At 35.7% G+C, this 25108-nt stretch overlaps 1 long non-coding RNA gene across 2 annotated transcripts in view; it reads right to left on the minus strand.

Annotated features, from left to right (window-relative positions):
- LOC138140525 (uncharacterized) overlaps positions 1–25108 on the minus strand; it is a 180903-nt gene that overhangs the window by 60004 nt on the left and 95791 nt on the right. The window lies entirely within an intron of this gene.

Consider the following 25108-nt stretch of genomic DNA (forward strand, 5'->3'; position numbering starts at 1 on the left):
TGTTAAAAATTGTGTAAACACAAAATAAACAATTATTGAGAATTTGCAATAGCAGATGTCACTCCAGGAATGAAACAGTCATCCTGGGAACATCATTATCATTTTGAGAACATGCCATCATGTCCGGGAACGTTCCCGAAATGACCGTTCACGAAATGACGTTTTCAACTAAACGCTGTTTTTTTTTGACGGCAGCCATTTTCGACGCGGTCTGACATGGTTAGTGTAAAATATTTCAGGTTATTGTTTTAATGTTGTAATCTAAAAAGATTTTTTCAATATTCCAAACTTATAAAGGCATTCCCGGAATGATGACCTATTGATGTACGCTCTGTAAATAGTGTGAATTGAAAGGTACTTATCACTTAATTATAATTAATTTGGCGAAAAACACTTATGACGGCCGGTTATATCATCTCCTACCACAAACTGCGGCTAGCACCTAAAGGCTGTGTTCATTATAAATTCTTTTCAGCTAGTTACAACTGCGTTCACTGAAATGATGCATATTTTGTCGGACAAAATATTTAAGCATATTTCTATTTAAATTAATTAGATTTTTTGAATAATAGTTCAAAAAATTAGATGTTAAATAAAATTGGCCGCTGATAAATAGTGGAAACTGTTAAATATCGTTTATTTTATGGGAATTCCTGGTGTATATTTCTGAGGATCGATCCTTGGGACGCGTTCTCGAAATGACTTTCCATACATATATCTTGAAATAATATTAAATATTCGTATCCCACCTCCACCCGGCGGCACGGCAATTTTGCCGGAATACATACACTATTACGGATATTACTATCAAGTAATAGTGCAGTGCTTATCAACATAATTACCGGCGTCTCGCCTCCGCATTTTGATTTTGTTGTGTATTATGTTCTGTGTCAATTTTAAGGAACTTCCTCACGATGTGACATGAGTATAACAATATACCTTTTTGAATTTCAACTACCAATGTGTTATCTAAATCCAGAATTTTTAAAAAGAGATTGCGGTACTATTCCCGTTGCTGAAATTATTATTTATTAATTTTTGTGTTATATGTCTGTGTTATATTATGTGAATTTGGAACAGCTATATCTAAAAGATATGCTTGCTTTTGTTGTTTATTTAAAATTATAATGTCTGGTCTGTTATGCTTAATATGAATGTCAGTTAAAATGTTCTATCAAAATATAACTTGTAACTGTCATTTTCCAAACAACTTTCTGGTGTATAACTATAATGTGGTTGTGTATCCTTTAATAAATTGAATTTAACTGCTAAATTCATGTGTATAATTTTAGCGAATATATCATGACGTTTTTTATATTCGCTTTGAGCCAAAACGGTGCAAGAAGAAATGATGTGTTCAATTGTTTCCCCTTCAGTTCCGCAAATCCTACATTTATCAATTATCGATTGTAAACCGCATATGTGTTTTTTATAATTTCTTGTATTTATAACACGATCTTGTATTGCAAATATAAAACCCTCCGTCTCAGGGTGAATATTTGATTTCTTAAGCCATGCATGAGAGGCCTGAATATTAACTTCTGGTTGTTCCAATTCTTTAAAGTATCTCCCATGTAAAGACTTCTGTTTTATATTTGCTATAGTGTCAGGTATATTTGGCTTAACAATATCTGAAATTATATTATCACTTAAATTTAAAGGTGTGTAGCCTTTATCGGCTGAAACCAAAGCATTAAAAAAGGTGTTATCACGAGCTCTATTGAGGAAATAATTTTTTAGTGAAGCAATTTGATTATGTAGCAGTATTTCTAGATTTGAAAAACCCCTACCACCGTTTTCGCGTGGTAAATTAAATCTTTCAATAGCAGATTTAGGATGGTGTTTACTAAATTTGGTAAAAAGAACTCTAGTTTTAATGTTTATATTCTGTAAATTAGTTTTGGACCATTTTATAGCACCGAAAGAATAGGTCAGTAATGGAACAGCATATGTATTAACTACTTTAATTAAATTATTACCATTTAATTTTGATTTTAAAATAGATTTAATTCTTAAATAAAATTGCTTTAATTTTCTTTTATATTATTTACTTTTGAAGTATATTGTATGATGTACAGTTAAAACAAATGAATTTTAGTATTTACTAATGTTCACTTGTGCAATAAAATGGTAATTTTTGTAATTTGCTGGCGAAGCAAATTTGCCACCTTGGTGATTTTGAGCCACATATGTAAATATATACTTATGTAAACAAAGGCAGCGATATGGCCATTTTCACTGTAACAAATGCAAATGACGAAGTATCTCAGTATCAGATGGGTCGCTATGTAAGCAGCAACGAGGCAATTTGGCGCATCTTTTCATTTTGCGATCCACGAAAGACACCCTACAGTAGTCCATTTGGCAGTTCATCTAGAAAATGGACAACGAGTGTATTTCAATCGAGAAAACGCGGAGGACAGAGCGACACGGCCACCGTCGACAACATTATCAAGTTTCTTCTAAGTTTGTCAAACAGATGCTTTCGCTCGCACTTTGATGTATGCTGAAATGCCACGCTACTACACATGGAACGCATCAGCGAAATCGTTTTAAGCGTCGGAAACAAGGAACACCAGTTGAAGGACATCCAAATGTATTTACTTCAGACGCTCTGGGTCGAATCTACACTGTGCATCCAAACAAAGACGAATGTTATTATCTTCGATTGTTGTTGGTGAATGTTCGTGGTCCTACATCGTTTCAACAACTGAGAACAGTTAATGGACATCTGTGTGCGACTTACCGTGAGGCGTGTCAACTATTACAATTGCTCGAGAACGATTCGCATTGGGATAATACGCTCAAGGATTCTGTCATATCTTCATCGCCGCATCAAATTCGCACATTGTTTGCGATTATCATATCAACATGTTTCCCCTCGAATCCGAAAGATTTGTGGGTGAAATATAGGGATGACATGTCTGAGGATATTTTGCATTGTGTGCGCTCTCAAACTTTAAATTCCACACTACAAATGACTGCAGAAATGTACAATGAGACATTGATCATGATAGAAGATACGTGCTTATTAATGGCAAATAAAGTATTGTCGTGTTTAGGCATGGAATCACCTAATCGTCCAATGCACGATGTATTTAACCACGAGTTAGGAAGAGAACAACAGTACGACACCGAAGCATTGGCCGAAGCAGTTCGTACAACTGTTCCAAAATTGAATGAACAACAAAGGATTGCGTACGATTCTTTGATAGAAGCTGTGAACAATGGAACTGGTGGAATTTACTTCCTCGATGCTCCCGGAGGGACTGGAAAAACGTTCCTAATTTCATTGCTTTTGGCGAGGATCAGATCGCAAAATGAGGTTGCCCTAGCATTGGCTTCAACTGGAATAGCTGCGACTTTGTTAGAAGGCAGACGAACTGCACATTCTGCCTTGAAATTGCCACTAAACATGCAAATCAGCGAACTAAACGCGTGCTTAAAGTCATCATCATCAACTTTGTGGCGGCATGTGAAGACACTCCAATTGACGACTAACATGTGAGTGTTTTTGCAACAAGATCAAAGTGCAAATATCTTTTCGAAGCAGACTCTCCAACTCCTACTTTGACGCCAAATTTAAAAAAACACCCTTTATTTATGTTTGATGTACATAAAAAAACATTAAATTCATTGGAATTGTAAACGGTTGAATAGGACTGATTATAGCTAATCAAAAAGTTACAAAAAACAATATTCAAATCGGTAAAGACGTTTTTGAGTTTTAGCGAGCCTAACGAACGGCGATTGTAGGTGATACGAAGTTCACCGGGTCAGCTAGTCTATTATAAAAAATAAAACAGAACTTTCAATTATTTTTAAATATTTAATTTATTATCTCTTATTGGCATATTTCTTGATGTTCTAGGATCAATTAATTCAGGTAGATAACACTTCATATAAAATTGTTCCAGTTTATTTTTAATTTTTTTGTGCCAAACCAAAAAAAGATCTCTGTTCCGTATGCGAAATTTACCAAAATTTAAGCGAAGATGAAAAAGTTGCAAAGAAAGAAGACATGGAAAAACATCAACAAGAAAAGACGTTGGCAAGATTGGAAAAGAACAATGGCAAAGAGACAGCTTTGACAAATAAACAGATAATGTTTTGTTCATTCGATTTGCAGGCCGTTACTCCTTTACCCAATGGAAATGTGTCGACATTTTATTATAAAAGTAAATTAAACGTCTACACTTTTACGATTTTTAATATCTCTGAAAAGAACGGATTTTGCTACATGTGGCATGAGGGAGAAGCCAAAAGAGGGGCAAATGAAATAGCAACCTGCATTTTTAAGTACATAGAAAAATATTGTGTGGGGAAGGAGATAATTTTCTATAGTGATAACTGCTCAGCCCAAAACAAAAACAAATATTTAATGTCTATGTACCTGTATGCCATAGAAAAATTCGATGTGGAACGAATCACACATAAATATCTGATTGTGGGACATACAGAAAATGAAGGAGATTCCATGCATTCTTGCATAGAAAAAGAAAGAAATCGAATTCTGAAAAGTGGTCCACTGTATGTACCAAGCGAACTTGTAACTATTGCAAAATCGGCAAAGAAAAAAGGAAATCCTTATTATGTAACCGAAATGTCAACAGAGGATTTCCTAGATTGGAAAGCAGTAAGTGGGAAAGAATTTTAATATCAATGAAAAAGGGGAAAAAGTGTCATGGAATGAAATCAAAGTTGTCACTATAGAAAAGAAAAATCTCAACAAATTTTTTTACAAAAGATCATACACAGAAGAAAATTACAATGTAATAGATGTAAGAAAAAAGACACGAACCAAAAGAGGTGAAATTGCGTGGATTCCAGCCTACAGTGAACCACCCGCCATTCAAACTAACAAAAAGAACGATCTGTTAAGTTTATGTGAACAGAATTTAATTCCTAAGAAACATCATCAGTTCTTCATGTCTCTAAAAGGAATTAGCCTGAAAAAAATTGTAATAATGACGATGATAATTCTGAGTAGTTATACATTATTTGTGTAGGTTAATAAACAATTTTTTTTAATTAAATTTTTTAAATAATAACCTAAAGAGGTCACAATTTATTTAAATTATGTATTAAACTAATTCTAAACGGAGATAAAACTGCCCTTTTTGTGAGCAATGTACTGGATAAGTGATCAATAATTTCAGTGAAACACTAAGATAAGTTCCTCATTTACTTGGATGTCCTACAAAAATTCACGAATGTTGACAGCAACAGTAGGACAAATTACTTTTATTACCTTCGTGTAATGGTAATTACCGTGTATTACACACTAATTTAATTTTAAACAAAAGTTATAATAATGACCAAAATCTTGAATAAATTCATGCAGTAGTGACCGAGCTATACGAGAATCAATTAATGACAAAATTAAAAATCGCCTTTTACTCAGAACTAAGATTTCGGACATGTCCTACTGTTGTTCTGAGGCGACGATATTGTTGTAAGGCCTGGCTCTATTATTTTTTTTATAAGTGTTACTGTCACCATCACCGATCAACATATGAAATTTTATGCCATACATGTTCATACTAAATTTAAATCCTTCCACGATTATGTCGGATTCCATACCCGTGGAACTTCCAGTATGGTTTTTTGTACATACAGGATGATTCTGAAATAAGTTTGGAAAAAAACCGGTAATTGGTGATGATGAGAAGAATTCATTTCTTATAAAAGTTTTTTCGTTTTCGAGATACAAATGATTGAAAAAATAAAGGTGATTACCTGATTATCTTGGTAGTTTAGCAACAATAATAATCAAAGGTGCCCGTCAGTCACAAACGTAACCTTACTCCTCTCGATCATTTCCATGGAAACATTTACATAACAGTGTGCTTGCACCAACGACTTTATTGTGGAGTTGATGTAACAATGGTTGCTAATGAAGTGAACAAATTCGGACAAATTTTCATTATTCATAGGCGTTGGAAATACAAGGATATAGGGTAATTTCCATTCTTTTGATTTCACCTGCAAAAGTCATTTACGCAGAATTATTTTGTGTCAAGGATACTCCACATTTTTTTCCAAACCTATTTCAGAATCACCCTGTATATGAAACTTCATTTTTTTAAATGGCAACTACCATTTCTGAGACTAGATATAAATGTAAAATTTAATTTTAAGGCTACTTTTGTTAACATTGTGTCCTATTCCCAGCTGTTTTGGTGTAATTTCTATTTTTTGAATAAAATACTCTTTTCTTTTTATCAAGCAATTGTTTTATTTGAATTTTTATGCAAAAGTCGCATGCAAACGGTGCATACATTTCATTAAAATATTTTTTTGTTAATTTTATTGTTACATATCTACTATTTATTGCAATGCTATTTCTGAATAAAAATTCAAATAAAACGATTGGTTGATAAAAAAAAAGAATCTTTTTTTCAAAAAATTGAAATTACGCCAAAAAGGCTGGACATAGGCATACATATGTTAATGAGGCCTTTCCATTTTAAAAAACAGAGATGGCGTCGATTTCCGGTATTTCCGAAAGTGTCGCCATTTTGAAAATATTTTATTTGTTACTTGGAGTCGTATTCGTATTAATACGATTCACATAAAAGCCCCCCAGAATTTAAACGCGAACCTAATTCCCATAGTGAGGGTAAATAAAAATGTGTCCATTTGCATACAAGTTGAATTATTAGGTAAAAATACTCACTTTTGGTTTATTCTTCCAATTTGTCAGGTTTCGAGTACCTCCTCTATTTCGTTTTCTACTTGTAAGTCTTTTTATAATTTTTTTATTAGCTTTGGCCATATTAAGACCAAGAAATAAATTCCTAGTATCTAACCTCTGAAAGAAAAAGTAGAATTACTAGGTGTAGAAAACTTAGATATTTTATCACATACACGTACTATCGCGGCCATCCAAAAGTGAACGTTTTTTTTAATAGTTTGATTTTCACTTTAAATCATAGGCGTCCTAAAATGTCAAAGTTTGACACTAGCGATAAAAAAATTATTGAAACTATTTTTTTTAAATGCCACATCTCACTCCGATTCAGACAGCTAGGGCTATTGCAAAGCTAGAAGAAAATTGGTCTTTGGCTGCTGTGGCCAGAGAATTACATTGCAGTAAGACTTGCATCTTCAATATAAAGAGGCGTTGGCAAGAAAACAGGCTTGAGAGGCCAATACGAATAGGTGTTGAAAAGGTTTCTTTACTAAAGTTTACTTTCACTTTAATAATGTATTAATTACTTCTCAGTCTCATTTTTATTAAAAATTATTTATTACAACTTTTTATTATTAAAATAGTAACGCCTGCTGCACGAACGCCAATGAATACAGCCTGATTTAATTTAACGAAAAATACGGAAATTTTCGCAAGCTATCGTTCACTTTTGGATGGCCGCGATTGTACTTACGTCACCAATTAATAAAATACTAGTAATAGTCTCACTAAAAGTACAGCTTGACCAGAATAGCTTGGCGTATGAGATGCGCACAAGAGGCAACGAGCGAGTCTCTGTAAGACAAGGATATGGCTATGGTTGTAGGTACGGTACACTCAACGAGGCAAATCTGCTCAAAACAGCCCGGACATGCTATTCACTTGAAGCTTGAAGCGCTGATTTTCGCCCGTTTGTACACGATCTAAACACTTCTAGACCCAACAGACAAGTGCGCTCCGCTAGTGGGAGGGATTTCAGTCCACTGCGTCACTCGCCAAGCTGTTCTTGTCGACCTGTACTACAAATAAACACTATCCACGTTAACGGGTACACAAGTAAAACAAAACAACTAAACAAGAGAACACAATAAAGAAGCAAGTAACGAACACAGGCCGTAATCAAAATGGAAAGACATGAAATGAAAATCCAGACTAATGGAATACTTTATCTGTACTATAAAGAGAAACCAGGTATAGGAGGGTTTGGGTACATCATAAATCCATCAAGTAGCTTCTAAGGCCCCCGCTTGCGGTAGACTTATTATTGGGGATTGTAATTGTAATTCATCGTCGGCAAATTAAGTTTTACCTTGCAAATTGTGCAACACTGTAGTGAGTTTATTAATTAAAATATTTTTACCGGGTTTGAACCTATCATTTTTAAAGCAGTGAGTCTACATTTTGGCTTAAGAATATATCCGCAATCTGGTTTTGCATTGTTGTAACTAGGAACCATCAATTTCACGAAAATATCGGCTACGTTTTCTAATAATAAAAAAAAAAGAATTTTTAAAAAATTTTCAAGCCGATTTGTAGGGAATGGTTTGCTCTTTTTAATGAGATGATTTCCATGAAAATATGTTCATTAGGGCTAAAGCTACAGTGTTAGCACTATACATTGAAAGTTCCATAAGAAAAGTACGTATCTACTCGTCTTAAGAGGTACACAGTGAGATGCAGAGAACCAACATAGCCAAAAAATAAAATTATTTGACCATGAAATACCCAATCCATCCTGAATTTACTTTCTTCGAATATTCGAACGATTAGGGGCGTATTCTGTAATTTTTAAAGGGGCGTTAAAATTTTAACGTCTTTTAAAATTTAAAATTTCAAGCCCTGATTGGTCATTGCTATGACAACTTAATTTAACTGCCTTTAAAATTGAGCGGAGCAGTTACAGAATACGCCCCTTTTTCGAGTAATTATTGGAATTATTCGAATATTCGAATTTTACATAGTCAGCTATTCGAATACGATTCCCAGCCCTAGTTTTTTTTAAATCTGGCGTCGAAGTTGGTGTTGGAGAGTCGATTGAGAACGCACCACTCGTATAAAAGCGTAAGATTTAATCAGCTGATCGGTGATCCGCTATCCGTATAGTGCATTCACAATCGACTCTTCAACGCCAAATTTTAAAAAACACCCGTTATATGTAAGTATTAAACTTACCTTTACCTACGTGTTTTTATAAATAATTGTGTGGATTTAAAAAAGGAACTGAAAACGAATTAAATCTGAAATTCGAATTGATGTTGTTTGTAAGTGTCACACGTGGCATTTTTGTCTTAATATATCATCATACCATAGTTAACCTATTTGTTAGCAAGCCTGAATTAAGGTGCAAATTTGGATTTGAACAATTGTCATTTTGTTCCAGTTTTTTTTTTGAAGTGAAACTTTTTATGGGAGGGTCTTGAAATTCTGATCGGCAACCTTTTTGTGTGACGAAAAGTGGTGGGGGTAAACACTATTGGGTCGAGTGGGAGCAGTGTCTCTGTCTTTGTCATACTCACGGCATTTATCGATAATGTCTTCTCTTTGATTTGGAGGCTTAAAAATGAACAATGAGTTACGCATTTCGATATTGTTTAGTGTTATCGTTCTTTATAATTTATTTTCTTCATTAAAATATACAATTTTGTTGTGAATATGCTATTTAAAAGTGATTGATGTATAATTACAATGTTTCCCTGTGATACAAAAGTTTCACTTCTATCGTGCGTCTTTACGACACATTCTGTTTTTTTCCACCGACCGTACATCCAAGACTAGATCCTAGATCTCCATTTGTTCACCTCACTTATTAATCAATCACTGTTCATGTGCATAAAAACTAAGAAAAATCTTTTAGAATCTGAAGGAATCTGGACTGATACAGAGTCTTAACCCGTTGCCACGTGCGTCAAGGAAAACAGAACGGCGAGAGAGAGAGATGGTGGGGGTTCAATACTGAAACATTTGGACTTCCTTGACTTTTCTTCGATGATTTTTTTTTCTCCCTCATTTGGTGTATTGTTGGTTACCGCATTTCCTCGGATGAAATTTTGCGGAAAAATACGAAACAAAAATAATGAGAAAAGAAATACACTGCTCAAAAAAATTAGGGGAACACTTTTTTCAAAACCTGTAACTTTTTAAATAAGAGTTCAAGGAAAATCAAATTTGGTATACTTCAACGGCATATATTTAACTAAGAAAATTACAAAAACAATTTTACAACTCATAGTTACTTCTAAGTTACCCTTAAAAATGTAAATTAATAACGCAAAACAAAGTGGAAACGACTGTCATAGTATCGATGGTAGTCGGGTTTTCTGTGGATTGGTGAGGTTTAATTCTGTGTATACCCTCCACGAGTACGAATCACTTCCTCACACCTGCGTGGCATGCTTCGCACTAGTCTGCGAAGAGAGTCTTGGGGTATGCTTTCCCATTCCTCAATCAGGGCTTGTGTCAGTTCCTGTATGGTTAGTGGTGGATTACGGCGCTTGCGAAGACGTCAGTCAAGCTCATCCCACACGTATTCAATAGGATTTAGGTCAGGACTTAACGCCGGCCATTCCATGACCTGAATTCCACGTTCCTGTAAAAAGTTTCTGGTGATGCCGGCGGTATGTGGCTTTGCATTGTCCTGCATTGGGATGAAATTTTGGCCGACGCCATATGCAGCAGGCACCACATGGTCCTCCAAGATATTTTCGATGTAATTCATGGCATTTAGTCTACCAGGAACCACAACAAGATCAGTTCTGTTGTCTATACTGATTCCAGCCCAAACCACCACAGATCCACCACCAAATCTATCCACTTCCTATACAGTAGCGGCTGTGTAGCGTTCACCAGGACGTCTATATACACGTACTCGACCGTCACAACGAGTTAAACGAAATCTGGGCTCGTCTGTAAACAGTACAGGCGTCCAGTGACGAAGTTGCCAATCTCTGTGATCCAGAGCAAACCTCATTCGCGCTGCTTTGTGATCAGTGGCGGCTTCTCTGGGTAGGCAGGTAAGGCAGTGCCTCACCAAATACTTTACTAACCAAAATCTTTTGCAATAGATAATTTTTGACTTTTTTTAGTATGAAAATATTTTTGTTGTTTGTATGTACACTTTTATTTTGTACCTACTTTGAATTAATTATTATTATCGAAGAATAACTGTTGCATGTGTTAATTTGATTATGTATTTGTATTTAGCGCGTTTTGCATTCGGCGCCTTCGCTTCGGACTGCAGCGCGTAGACCACAGAACACTTACTCAGAGCGTTCAGCGTACCGTAGAGGCACCGTAAGATTTGCCACTGCATTTTTCCGCCTAAGCTGTGTGATTTGGTATAATAAGAATTAAGAACTGAATACCATCAACCCGTCATACACTGTTATTGGTTCCTGCGTGTTAATAAAGTGCAACTCGAGGCTAAGCGTCGGTAGTTTTGTCATTTTCATTGTGGTCGTAAAATTTTATTATACATTATGATTATTGTGACTATGAGCGATTAATGAACACAATGGGTTTGTCGAAGAGATTGGGAAGCGGCGGCGGCGCGTGCGTGAATCATGCCCATGCGTAGGGGCAAATCGGGTAATGGCGGTCAGGGGGAAATCGCGATCACCCGAATATTTACAGTTTTATAACAGATTTCTGCATTTTTTCTCAATGGGTGTGTTGGGAATGAGGAAATGACAATATCAGATTGGTAGTTACGGCGCTACGACGTGAGATGTCGATAGTATCAATTAAATTGTAAAATGTTCAATTCTGCTATAAGTTTTGCCGGCTGAAAACTAAGGTAAGCTCAAAAACTATTTCATTTATAATACTTTGCTTTAGTTCAGTCAAGCTTATGTACATGTTAAATTATCATGTGTCATTAAAACGCAAAATATAAGGTACAATAATTTTGTACAGGTTAAAATCTATTGCAAGTGTGTAGAACGGGCAATACCGGCCACACCGGCCGGGATTACCCGCAACTCTTAGACAAGCGAATTAATGTAAGATTGTTTATAGAATGCCACAGAAATATAAACGGAAGACCGGAAGGAATAGTTGGGAGGAAGATAACATGAAGAGAGCAATAAACGCCGTGAAAGATGTTGGACTAGGAGTGCGAAAAGCGGCAAGTCAATTCAATGTTCCTTACTCGACTCTATGGGATAAACTGAAACAAGGCACTTCAACATCTAGGATGGGTCGACGTACCGTTTTTACCAAAGAAATAGAATCAGAAATAGCGAATCATGTTAAGATGTTGGCAAATATGTTTTATGGTTTGACAAAACTGGAACTACGACGTACGTGTTACGAGTTTGCTGAAAAAAATAGTATAAAACATCCCTTCAACACTGTGACTAAACTAGCAGGAAAAGACTGGTATTACGGATTTCTACGTCGAAATAATGACATGTCTTTAAGAAAGCCAGAACCGACTTCACTAAACCGGATAAATGCATTCAATAAAACTGATGTTCAAAAATTTTTCACTAATCTTGAAGCAGTTTACGAAAAATATAAATTTACTCCGGAAAAAATATACAATGTAGATGAGACCGGCATCACCAACGTTCACGTACCCGAAAAGGTGTTGGCTGCAAAAAAAATGAGAAGGTTGGGTGCCATTACAAGCGGAGAAAGGGGGAAAAATATTACGGTGGTATGTGCAATGAGTGCAACAGGAAACTATATTCCCCCATTATTTATTTATCCAAGACAACGTTTACCGCCACATCTGTGTAAAGATGGACCCCCTGGATCAATTTACAAATGTTCAAAATCCGGATGGATAACGGAGGACCTATTCTACGATTGGTTAGTTCATTTCTCTAAACATACCAATTCTGCAATTGCTAACCCCGTACTACTAATCATGGACAACCACTTAACCCACACAACATTAAAAGCCTTTGATTTCTGCAAGGAAACGGCATTGTTGTCGTATCTCTTCCTCCACATACGTCCCACAGAATGCAGCCTCTGGACGTGACATTCTATGGGCCACTGAAAAGTGCCTACAATCAGGAATGTGGTGTCTTTTTGAAGATGAATTCTTATGAAAAAATTTTACAAGACAACGTGGCATCCTTGTTTACCAAAGCTTACGGTCGTGTAGCTACAATAGAAAAGGCTGTAAAAGGCTTTCAGTCGACAGGAATTTTTCCTTTTGATAAAAATATATTTCCTGATGAAGATTTTGCACCGCCTAATGAGAATGCTCCCATTCCTGGCAATGTTACTCCACCACAAGATATACACAGACCCTCTACATCAGGTCTTCAACAGCAACCACCAGCTTTGCAGCATAAAAGGAGAACATTGAGCGATTCTACAGATTCAGATGAGAGTGTCGCATTAGCAGAAATATCTGATGATGAAGATTTTACAAACGACAAGACAGTAGTGTGTAAAGTCCCTATTTCAGAAATAAGCCCTGCTCCAGTAAGAAAAGAAGATAAATCTACCAAAGTTAGAAGAGTGTCAAAAAAGAGTTCTATTATTTTTACTGCCACACCCAACAAAGTTGACTTAGAGGAACGTGAAAAAAAAAGAAGAAACAAGGAAGAAGTGGACAAAAGGAAGACAGCAAAAAAGCGTATAGCGATACAAACCAAAACCAAAAGAAACATGAAGACTAATTCCAGCTCAAACATTCCGCAAGTTTATACAGAATGCGAAGTAGAAGAGCACGTATGCATTTTCTGCAGTGAATTTGGTAAAGATGGTGAGCTATGGTATGGCTGCAATAGTTGCAGAAACTGGGCACACGCAGCCTGCACGGATGCTGAATCTGCTATAGGATACAAATGTGATAATTGTCGCTAAAATGGTAGGTCGGTATTAACCTGCAACATGGCCGGCATTTTCCGATACTGTCGGATAATACCGATTTTGTTGATGTTTTGATTTTATTTTTTTATGTTAATTATTAAGACAGAATTTTGTTTACTTATTTTTTTACTGTTACAGAAATGTATAAGCTTTAAGTTAAAATAAAAAGAAATATATTTTTCGTTTTAATTTCGTCATACTAAAATAATTACCTTAAGTGGCCGTATATACCCGACTTGCCCCTACGTTTCTTCAGCGCGACCTCGAACAGAAGTCGTTGAAATTTAAATGTTGTTGTTAAACACTGCGGTTTAGTTTTGGTTAGGTTATGCAGGCTAGTGACGGTAAGTAGGTAAGTAGCAATTTAATATAATAATAATAATAATAATAAAAATGATCTCAATGGCAAGTACCAGTCAAGAACAAGAGGCGGTTGTCCTTCCTGTTAACGTCGATGTTAGAAATTCGGAAGATATTGTTGATTTTTTGATAAATAAATGCCGGTTTTGTAAACTTTACTACGAAGATAAAATTTACATTAAACAGTTAAAGAGACCCTGTCCTGATCTAAGTAAAACTTTAGTAACTACTGGTAAACAGAATAGGGCATTTAATAATTCGTGGTACGGAAAATACGATTGGCTTGTTGGCAGTAAATTACTTAAAAAACTTTTTTGTTGGCCATGTATTCTATTCGTGTTCGTGACTAATAATGAGACAGTTTGGACGAAAACGGGGTATTCTGATTTAAAAAATTTAGGGCGTGCATTAGAGAAGCACAATAAGAGTAAAGAGCATATTGCTTCTGCTTGTAAACTCGTTCTTTTCGGCAAACAAAACATTGCCACCGTAATAGACACCGCTCGGAAAATGGAAATAGAAAAGTTTAACATTAACGTACGGGAAAATCGGGAAATTATCAAGAGTCTAATTGATATTGCAATTTTTTTGTGCAAGCAAGAGTTGTCGTTCAGAGGACACGATGAAGGCAAAGGATCTTCCAACCGCGGAAATTTTAAAGAATTAGTTTGATTATTTAGTAAACGTGATGTTAACTTAAAAAAAATTGTAGAGAAGGATACTGATTTCTGGCAAAATTGTAGAAAGGTTCATGGGATTTTTTGATGTTAGCACTGGGAGAACGGCAGAACATTTATTCCAATTATTAATCAGTAAGTTTAACAAGTATGATTTAAAGAATAAATTGATTGCGCAAACTTACGACGGTGCTGCAGTTATGGCGAGTGAATTAAATGGCTTGCAAGCAAAAATTAAATCATTTGCCCCTCAGGCCATTTTTACGAACTGCTATGCACATGCATTGAATTTAGTAATGGGTAAAGCATGTAATTCAATCCAACAAGTACGTATTTTTTTCTCTACTTTGTCTGGATTTTCAGCTTATTTTTCAAAATCTACAAAACGTACCAATGTTTTAGATGCAATTTGTGGAAACCGCTTACCTACTAATGCTCCAACTCGATGGAATTTTACTTCCCGTGCAATTTTCACAGTAAATTCCCATAGACACAAATTGATTGAGGTCTTTGATTTTATTATTAATAATAATAGTTTTGACGATTTATCAATTAGAGAGGCTTTGGGTTTGAAAAATAGTCTACAGAATTATAATTTTTTTTTTTTTTTTTGGAGACGTTTAAATTAATTTTTGAGCAAACAGACGTAATTTTTTCAATTTTGCAAAACAAACTTACTGATATAACTAGAGCCAGAAAGCATTTACAATCACTTCTATCTAAATTACGTGAATTTAGGAGTTCGGATAGGTTTTTCAATAGTATTTACAGCAATCTAGATATAGACGAATCAACTTCGAAGCGTCGCAGAAATGATGAGTTACCAGATAAACAACAGCAATTGAGACATATCTTTTTTGAAATATTAGACACGGTTATTAATCAAATAGAAATTAGGTTTTCCGATTTAGAGAAATTACATTTTTTTGATTTGCTAAATGTTTCCAAATTTCCTTTTTATGCTAAAGCATTCCCCGACGAACTAATAAAGTCATTGTTGAGACAGTATAACTTTTTTGATCGGGATCAATTGAAAAATGAACTTCTCGTTGTTTATGGAGATGAATTGCTGGGAGATTCTAAAACACCTGCCGAAATGACTAAATTCATACATGATAGCGGATTACAATCTTGCATGCCAGAATTTTATAAACTCCTTTGCGTAGCTGTAACTTTACCGGTGACATCCGCATCAGTTGAGAGAAGTTTTTCAGTACTAAAACGAATCAAGAATTACACTCGTAATACAATAGGACAGGACAGATTAAATAACATGGCCCAAATTGCAATAGAAAAAGATCTAGTAGATAACGATTCAGAACAATTTCTTGAAGATGTCGATCATTTTGGTCAACAAAAAAATCGGAGAATACCCCTGATGTACAAAAAGCTTTAACCAATACTTGTCTTGACATTAGAGACGTTACAGTTTTATTTTATTTGTTTTGTTATTTGTTTTGTTAATAATTTTTATTTAATATTAGTTAGAAATACTCGTTTATTTTGTTATTTTTTTACTTTCTATAAGTCTACAATTTACAAGGATTTTGAAGCGTTTGTTCAAAATCAGAATTTATTTATTTATTTATTTTTTTTTTGAGATTATAATTATGTTTTTAAATGTATCTCCCCAATCCTTCCTTTTTATTCTCTATTCCTTTTTTCATCCTATCTCACCATCTCCCCTCCCGGCAAGAAAGCTCTACACATTCACGTTGGTCTTGCTGAACTGTTGATTACGTAAATTTTGGGACAATACAAGTTTAACCATTTTATTACGATCAACTGACTAAGTTTAGAGCATATACAAGGTGATTCACGAGTAACATTGAGCCTAACAAAATTTGTGTTGCAACCAACAATACATGTATCCCGTAGTTTTTTTGATTGATTGTTCCCATATACCTAATGATTTTGATTAAATTTGACAAATGTAATGCCGGGCACGTTGACTAGGATTTATAAAATTAAAATATATTTTTTATCCTCATAATCAGTCCAAATGTAATGTTTGTTGCATCACAAATTTCGTTAAGCTCATAATTACTCGTGAATCACCTGTACCTTTTTTTAAAGCAGATATAATAATCGAATGTACCAAATATCGGTACGTATATTTTCTATAATAAACCCAATGCATGATATTGTTTTGTTAATGTTAATGTCATTTTCCAAACGTCCAGGTTAACGAAAGGTGGAACATTTTGAAATTACGTCTCACTTTTGTAATAAGCATTATACCCATCACCACCGTTTACCTGGTGCACGGTCCAAATAAAACGCGAAAAAATGACCAAGTGTACGTACTTAAAAAAAATTGCTGGTGCCTACCTGGTTCTGATCTTTACGAGCCGCTACTGTTTGTGATGCTGCGTAAGGCGTGGTGCGCGGACAGGTCTTCTTGGTTTCAAATTCGCTTCTTTTAATCTGTTTCTAACAGTTTGATCAGAAATGTCTATTCCATGTGCTCGTCTTAGGTCGTTTAGGAGGTCTCGTGCTGTGGCAGTACGCTTACGTAGAGAGGAAAGGACAAGAAATCGGTCTTGATTTTGCGTAGTTTTTCGATTTCGACCTTGTCCAGCTCTTCTAACATATTGGCCAGTCTCCCGAAACCGATTCCATAAACGCTGAATAACAGAAAGGGAAACTCGAAGATCCCTGCTAACATGTCGAATAGAGTGGCCACGCTGAATAAGGGCGACAGCACGAGCAACTTGCACTTCACTAAGATACCTCATTTTACTTCTAATGAGTTAATCACGCTTCTAATCAACCTTTAGTAGGCTTTCATACGTAAATTCAAAGCATAATTTACATTTTTTTCATTTTGTTTTGTGTTATTAATTTACATTTTTAAGTGTAACTTAGAAGTAACTAAGAGTTGTAAAATTGTTTTTGAATTTTTTTTTAGTTAAATATATGCCCTTAAAGCATACCAAATTTGATTTGCCTAGAACTATTATTTAAAAAGTTACAGGTTTTGAAAAAGTGTTCCCATAATTTTTTTGAGCAGTGTATTTATGGATCCTACGTTGTGTTTTATTTTTCCTTTTGTTTAATTGGGTTCTAACGAGAGGCCGTACCGCCCGTCGGAAGGTTTTTTCAAAAAATAGAATTAAAACGATTGAGCACACTCCACTTTAATTTTAAATGGTAAGAATAAATAAATGAATTTAATAACAGAAGTTGGTGGACATTTGACTCAGGTAGATTTGACTCGCGGCTCGCGAATTGAGATTTGACTCATGAATAAATGACTAAGCTGGGCAAATACAGAAGTTTCTGGCGCGAACAGCTCTTTGTGCTCTACGCCGGACCAACAGCTAATTGAGAACGATGGACACTGGCGGCAGCTTCCCCCGATCAAGAGAAAGTCCCAAAACGACGAATAATGAATTAATTTGTCCCCTTTTTTTATAATAATTTAAACTTGTCGAGAGCACGTTTCCCCAATCGGTAAATGCAAGAAGATCACATACTTCGCGATAAAGAATTTAAGCCATTATTTTGAAACGATAAAGAACTAAAGCCTTTTGAATAATTAGATCGCGACTACAATTAAAGTACAGAAATTAGTGAAATAATTTACCTTGTAAATGTAAAGCAAGTGGTCACAAAATGGCTGCTGGAAGTACTGAACGTACCTCCGGCTACTTTGGAGATCAAACCCCGAGTGAATCAAAAAAGCCTTGTTTCCGATCCCGCATTTGGTTTTATCATTTCTGGCGCACCCCACTTTCGCAACCCCTATTTGACCAAAGTGACCAATCAGCTCGGTTCTACTTTACGCCGATCGCGACACCTTTTCGATATCTCTAAAACTTTTGAAATTACAGTTTCCGTTTTTCCACCATTATTTTAAATGTTTAAATTTAGACTTTTGTTAGGACCAGACCGAATGTACATAATTTGTTGTTGAATTATAACTCTGAAAAAGACCACTAAATTACTGACTCTATACAATAATAAACCTCAACAATGGAACAAACAGAATTAAACAGGAACACTGAATTACTGACTCTATACAATAATACAAATCAGCACCAAGAATTAAACAGAATTAAAATGAAACAAACAGAATTAAAATGAAACAAATTAACATTATTTTGAAACCTAAATTGGGCTTGAACCGCTGTTACGTAAGTGTCATGTCATGCAATTAAATTCCGTTGATCTGCTACTTCTAAAAATTGTTCTACATTGGTTTGATGTCCCAAAACTGTTCTAATTAATTCGGAATTTTCATTCTCTCTCTCTCACTCACACCTCTGATTTCTACTACCTGGCTTTACCGTTAAGCTTCGGTTTCCTATAAAACGGTACCGTAATGACGTCATAAAAAAACGGAGGCGTGCTTGTAAATGCCAGTGTCTTCCTCCAGAGCGTTAGGCCCTACCGCTTCGTGAAAGTACGCCACCGTATTATCGGAAGCGGCCGCTCTGTACGGTGGAATATTGCTAGCACGTTTTTGTGCGGTGGTCCGGTGCAGAAATTCTACTGTTTAGTACTGTTTTGCGTTGGTAGAGGCATAGGATCATCCAAAGCAGCTTGATATGGAGCCAGCACTTTGGCTTCACGTAAAATATTGTGCAAAAGACAAGCACATGTAACTAACTTATCAATTGTTTCGGGAGCAACAACAATAGGTTGAAATAAAATGCGAAAATATGCACATACGAGATGTAAGATGCCGAAGCTGTTTTCAGTTGTACGCCTTCCACGAGATAGACGATAATTGTACACAGCTTTAGACTGATTATCCATAGATTGTAACTGGACAGCGGCCGTATTTTACTGCATCGTTCTCGTCGTTACTTTACAATAAAGTTCGCCGTTAAAGCGGCCGTACTTTACTCCACCGACGACGGCCGTCAAATTACGGCCGCTATTTTACGGTACCGCTTTGTAGGAAACCGAAGCTTTACCGTGTTGTCCGTGTTTCCTACCGACTCCGTTTCTACTTTGCTTTGTTACTTTTCTAACTAAAAGTGCAAAGGATTCTAGTTATTTTCTACGATAAAGCGCTCTGTTTCTAATCTGCAATTCTCGCCCTTTAATTACAAATATGCCACAAATTTGAGAATGCTAAAAAAGTAAATTAACCTAATGAACATTGGTTTGGCGGTTCTCTCAATTTGAAACCTTCTAACATCAAATTCATTAATTCAATTATCCCCAAATTGTCGAACGAGTAAATTTTGCAATGTTTCTTTTCCCATGAAAACTGTTATCTTTGTGTTGTGTACGGACCGGGCGCGTACCTGCATTTTCAAAGAAAGGTTGGCAGATTTCACTTGAGGAATGTGGTACCACTCTTGCCGACAAAGATCAATAAAATTTACAACTGACCAGCATTTCCGTCGCAAATGAACGGTATTTAAAATAACTTCGTTGAAATTACTTTAAAAATTAAAATTCTTAATTTATCGAACCTATTCGGACCGTTACAATACCGTGTTTATTATAATACTGATACTACTCGTAATACCAACATATAATTTCAGCAACAGGAATAGTACCGCAATCTCTTTTTAAAAATTTAAAAATTTTGGACTTAGAGAACACATTGGTAGTTGAGATTCAAAAAGGTATATTATTATACTCATGTCATATCGTAAGGAAATTCCTTAACATTGACACAGAACATAATACACAACAAAGTCAAAATGCGGAGGCGAGACGCCGGTAATTATGTTGATAATTGATAGTATTATCCGTAATAGTGTATGTACTCCGGCAAAATTGCCCGGACGAGGCGAATTGTCTCCCAGAACGGCACAGGTAGTTTTACCAAGAGGTGAGCTGTCTCCCAACAATAGGCGAATTGTCTCCCACTCAAATTAACCCTATGCGGTGATAATCTTCGTATTTCTAAGTGAAGATATTAAGTGTTTTTTCCAAATTTAATGCAAGTTTCTTTGTTTCGCTAACAAATATTTTTCTATTTATAGATAATCGATATCCCCATTAATTTTCAAAAAGATTCTCTGATGCTGCCTGGCAAGTTGTCCAAAATGTAATCATAAAAAAAAGGCAGCAAAACGAATGGCTGTGTGTTATGTGCAATTTAGAAATTACGAGAAATCAATCTGATTGCATTATCTGTGCTTTATGCCTTCTCTGGAGGCACGTTAAATGTACGACTTTAAAGAAAATACCGAAATATTCAAATAAATGGATTTGTTCGGAGTGTAAGGCGTAAACAAAGCCATAGTATAGTGTGGAACAAAATGATTATTGATTATCATCTAGTTAGCTCGGGAATTTTTTCACATGTAAATTTTCCTGCATCGCTCTACTCTTTGAAGTAGCCACGTAGTTCTGTCAATAAATGTCATCAATCAAATTGATAATTATTACAATTTAATGTAATGTAAAGATAACTAGATGAAGATCATTTTGTTCCACACTGTAGTTTTGTCCTGGCGATCTATAATTTTTTGTTTGTTTGTTAATGATTTCTTTTGTGTTCAAAGTTTATTTTCGAATTGTTTACACATACTGTTTTATGCTCAGAGTTTATTAAATATATTTTTCTAGTTTTAGAATTAAGATATTTACCCTTTTTGAATAAACATTATACTCCAACTACATATATACAACTGTTGTTAATGTTATTACCTCTACCTTGAACATTTGAACTTCCTTCGGCCGGGATTGTCTATCTCGTCTATAGTCCAATTTTTACCCTTGTGAGGTGATGTCACGATTTCTTTACTCGCTTTCTCTCAATTGAAACGACAGAAACAGAAAAATACAAAAAAAGCGGTACCTACGTTTATTTATTGTTGGTTACTTTGTGGTTATTTTATGCTCCTGCCAATTTGACAATTTTTAATTTCTTTCACTTATTACATACATAACCTTTCGAAGCAATTGTCAAGAAATTTGAAACATTATTTATTATGTAGTTATTATTTATGATCAATTTAAATTTGTTTCTGATCCTAGCTCAAACATACGCAAATGGGTAAAAATTGGACTCTAGAATCTAGATGCATGTATTACGTTCCCAGCCGGGATTTCAATAATCCCGGTCATCAGTGACGTCACTTGCATGATGTCAGAACAAAACCGGGATTCGTATGAATACCGGAGCCGGGAGGCTAGTCACAGCGAAAAATTTAATGCAAATGTCATCAGATGTCATTACAATAGCAACTGTCATTATTAATTCGAGTTTTTCAGGAATTTCAACTAAAGCTTCTGAAGGCACTTACCAACAACTTGCCCAGAAAGTCTGCAAATGCGTTGTAGCATTATAAAGTGCCACTATTCCATTTTGGCCGGTGTAGAAGGCCTAAGAAGTTCTACAAACGCTTGCGGGGCTATAACAACGCTACTCGACCACCCGGAGTTAGCATCGAAAAATCTGAAAACAGAAAAGGTATCGACGACGACGTCTCGTACCGACGCGACGCGCCCACCTTCCGTGACATTTTTGAGTCGCTCATTTCATTCAAGGTCAATTCATTTCGTACAAACTGTGCCAGCCTCGGGGCGGCTGGAAGAACGACGATGACAGCCTGACGCAACAAACGCGCGGACTTACCGACACTTTACCGAGAAACCATCTGCAAAATTCCCCGTTGGCGGAAACCGAAAGGTAAACAAACCGGCGTCATGATCATTCTCCTAACAAGTCAGAGCGCACGAGTAGTACATGGGAAGTACCATCATTCGATGCGCCGTACATTCCAAAATCGGAATGTCCTATTGCAAAGGGGAATAAGTGTCAATTATTTCGCGTGACGTAGAATTGCAAGGCAAGGGAGTTGCAAGAAAAAACTAACGAAGCGAAACGCGATGGTCGGGCGGTGACCGCGGAGCGGAGCGGGCCACCCGTGCCTCCCGTCGTGACGCGCAGTGGGGCGAATAGTCAGTTTCGCTGGCCAAAACTCGAAAATTGTGGGTAGAAATTTTAAGGTTTTTTGTGCACAGTCTTGTATAGGAAGCTTTGGTGCATCTAAATCCGACAGACTTAGGTCAAAATCTTCTATACCTGCTTCCCTGAGACATTCGAAATTTAGCCCTCTCAAGTAAGCACGCGCGACGCTCCGCTGCCGTGTTTCCAACATAAAATTCAAGTGATCATTGTGTAAAAACAACGTAGACGATTTTTATTTTATGCAAGAAATGTAGAATTAATGTATGTACTTTAATTGACAAAAAATGTTTTCCTTCTTTTGTAAAATCAACGCTAACTGTAGGACTGCAATTCAAATTTATTTGTTTCATGCCGGGATACAAGTGGAGTATGCTCTTTACATTCACGAGCAACCGCCGCGATTTTAACATACACATCTTCATTAAAGTGTATATTTTTTTAATATTAAAGTGCGCACTGCCTAAAGTTGCCTATTTAAAAGTTACAGCCGTTAACGTCTTGCGTGGCAAACGTTGGCGCGCTCAGTCAGCTCTATAACTACCGCCATGGGTCTCGGTAAACCTCATGGCTACCCGATAAATGGAGTTCTACATTAAAAAACAACTAAAAATTCTTGAAAAAAGAAACACTGGCGAGCAAAAAATTTAGGTCACTTAAGAAATTGCAAATAATTTTAGTAGTAATAATAATAAGGGAATTATTGTATAGTTTTCCCATTTATAATTTGGTTTTACTACCAGCCCTGTTGTTAGGGAGTTAAATACCCCGACAATAGGCAACTACCGCCATAAATTCTAAGACTGTAAAAGAAGGTCTGTGATCGCGAACGCCTGCCGCAAGGAACATATTCAGTTGATGTATGCCTAGAATTTTGTTGTTTATTCTTTTGGATAATTAATTAGCGAACACTGAATCAAAAATTCAAATTCTTGTCTTTTTCAATCATTAGATAAATACAAGAACATCAGGTCAAAAAAAGTAACTTAAAGTCCATTCACGTTGCATTTTCCCCTCAAGGTCAAATAATTAAATTTTTTGGCTCTGTAATTATGTTTTGTAAATAGTGACATGCAGGTAAACACCGTACAGTTTGGATTGAGCATTGCTAAATCGCATTATGTTGGTTAGCTGCATGTCACTATTTACAAAACATAATTACAAAGCCAAAAAATTAAATTATTTGACCTTGAGAGGAAAATCCAACGTCAATGGACTTTAAGTCATTTTATTCAAAGGAAACAAATATTATTTCATTTTAATTTGTCATTCAAAAATTCCAAATATAGCGTCTACCTACTTCTCTAATTGCTGGACTTTCGGTCATTGTTTAATTACACTTTTGGTACTGATGTCAAATTTTAAAAATTACTCTTAAATGTAGGTACCTGTATCTTAATGAGTTTCTACCTGTTGTAGTCGGACTAAGTACAGCAAAGCGTCGTTAATCCCACTCTCTAATACATATTATTGAGAATCCTCAAGTTAAAAGTTCAGTCTGTGAATTCAGTTATAATCAGTGCCTCCTTGAAAGTTTTTAAAATGTTTCGTCCATGGGAAGCCATTGGTGAAAACAACGCAGTTATTGCTGAAAACCACGCACCTATTGTTGAAGAAATTATTGTTGAACCCGAAATAACTGATGATGAACATCCCGAACCCAGAGAGTGCCATCACCGTCATCTTTCAACGGATGCCAAAGAAATTATTAAAAGCGTGCATGAAACTTTACTGGAGAAGAACTGTTCAGCCCCCATTAAAGTTACAAGTGAGTTGACCAAAGTTCCGTATTCGACTGTGCAGTTAATATTATCAAGTGAGAACATGGAAAGAAAAAAGCGCGATGTACAAAAGTTCACAAGAATTTCCGAAACCCTTGGTACCGAAATTAAGCAAGTTATTTATAACATGTATAAAGACAATCAAGTTCCGACAATAGTATCGCTGAAGAGCAAATTAATCAGTTTAGGTTTTGATATAAATTATTGCAACGAATCGTTCCGTTTGTATTTACGAAGTATCGGATTCTTGTACAAAACTCAGTTCGACCACGGATACCTGGATAATACTCCCATCCTCCCCTGGCAAGTTTAATCCCACCCTTCAGTTCGACCACGCAAGGGGTGGGTCCTAATTACGGTAATTAGGACCAATTAAATAAATCGTCCGTCCATATAAATACCCCTCTAAGATTTTGTATGTTTAGTTGTTAATTTTGTCAGTTTGTGGTGACAACAGTTTGCGCTTCAGTGGTGGCAAAGATTTAGACTGTATTCAGAGAAATATATATATTGCCCGGAAAAATGTACTTCCCACTCTACCGAAAAATCGAAATGAGGTGTTCGAAGCAATCCAAAAAATTCATACAAAAACAAATAAAAACGAAGAGTTTTTAAGCATTTCATAGTTTTTTCGACTTTTAGAAATTTACATTTTCTGTGCTCTAGCGACACAATTTACATGGATGGAACTTTTCAATTCTGTACAAAGTTTTGTTTGTCAAATGTTTACAATTCAAGCTTTTAGAAATAGTTATTACATACCTAATACATAACTAATTCATGTGAATCTTTTCAGAATAAATTCAACAGCAACTTTTATTCTTCGCATCCAAATATTTTTGCCTTTTTAGATATTTTGCTCAATTTTCAGGCAGAAACCTAT

The sequence above is a fragment of the Tenebrio molitor genome, chromosome Y, assembly GCF_963966145.1.
Source record: "Tenebrio molitor chromosome Y, icTenMoli1.1, whole genome shotgun sequence".
NCBI classification, from domain to species: domain Eukaryota; kingdom Metazoa; phylum Arthropoda; class Insecta; order Coleoptera; family Tenebrionidae; genus Tenebrio; species Tenebrio molitor.